Source organism: Meleagris gallopavo, chromosome 21, assembly GCF_000146605.3.
Source record: "Meleagris gallopavo isolate NT-WF06-2002-E0010 breed Aviagen turkey brand Nicholas breeding stock chromosome 21, Turkey_5.1, whole genome shotgun sequence".
NCBI classification, from domain to species: domain Eukaryota; kingdom Metazoa; phylum Chordata; class Aves; order Galliformes; family Phasianidae; genus Meleagris; species Meleagris gallopavo.
Genome location: NC_015031.2, coordinates 7,475,837 through 7,477,238, shown reverse-complemented (window position 1 = coordinate 7,477,238; position 1,402 = coordinate 7,475,837).

Sequence of the window (1,402 nt, the reverse complement as noted above, 5' to 3'; positions counted from 1 at the left end):
CATGAGCAAGACACAAACAAATAAGAACCACAGTGCTATCTCTCATGTTCCAGAGCCAACAGGGCCATTAACACTGCCCTCACATTTTCATCTCTTTGAACAGAAGTTACATTTTAGCTACAGTTATTTATACTGTGAGCATTTAACTGCAGGAACTCTCCTCACCTTCACTCCTTTTGGTTCTTCCCCAAGAGAAATTATGATACACAAAATATAAATAGAATATGAAAACATCTCAACATTTAATAACCTAGACACAACATCAGATAAGGTACATCAACTGATCACAAACGTACGTGGCTTTTATTTTCTTATTAACAGTGTTTTGATAGCCTGTTTTATGCACATTCACTGGCTAACCATTCAGCAAAACATCCATCTCTACTGGAAAGTCTGAAACAACTTCTGCTTCCCTACAGAAATATAGCACTGAAAGATTCATATAGATAGAATAACACTAAAGAGAAAAATTACATTCACTGTGCAAGAAGTAATTTTAAATAACTTCAGAATTAATCTTACTTTTATGTTAAGTGACTTTTCCCTACAAAGTTTCCAGATTAGCCTCCAGACTTTGAAGCAATATACAACTTTAAATCTAACTTCACAATTTCAAACAGCTTTTCTAATTTATGAGCTTTCAGCCTTGACCAAATGAACATATTCTCCTCCACAGAGTTTATTTCAAACGTTTCCTGCTATATTCAACATCACACCTCTACCAAACTACGTTTATGACTCCAGTGCCTCTAAAAATATATACAATATACAGAGCTATGTATACAGAGATGCTTTAGAAGAGCTTCAGATACAATCACTTGAACTGAAATTCTTCAAGACTGCTCTGCCTGAAATCTGTGATGAAAAGGACTTCGAATTACACATTTGTTTCCTCTGCTTGACAGTATTTAGAATAAGCTGCTCCATTTCCTACTTGACATGGCATCCCTCACCTCCACCATTAAAAAAGAGGAATACCTAATAAACATCTAATAACCATTCAATTTGGCGTTACTTTGCTTCCCCTCCAATTAATGCTCGCCGCTCCCTGCCAGCTCTCCCTATCAGTCATGTGCACCTCAGGTGTGAGCAGACACAAACAGGGCAGCCGCGCACCGCTCTGAGCCTACGGAATTTATCAGCGCTGCAAACACCGAGCAGGTGAGCCGCCTGACCGTGCCTGGCATAACGCGCGTACACAGCCCAACGATTCCAAGACATTCCTCTCCGTGCAAACCACCTCCTGTCGAAAATCCCAGTCCCTCTTTGTCCTCGGACAGCGGAGCGGAGCGGCTGTCAGAGAGCGCTCAGCGTGACCGTGTTTACGCGCTGCTCCCCCTCCGGGAGCGCCGGATCCCGGCACGGCAGCACGCGGAGCGGCACGGCACGGCTCGGCCCCTCG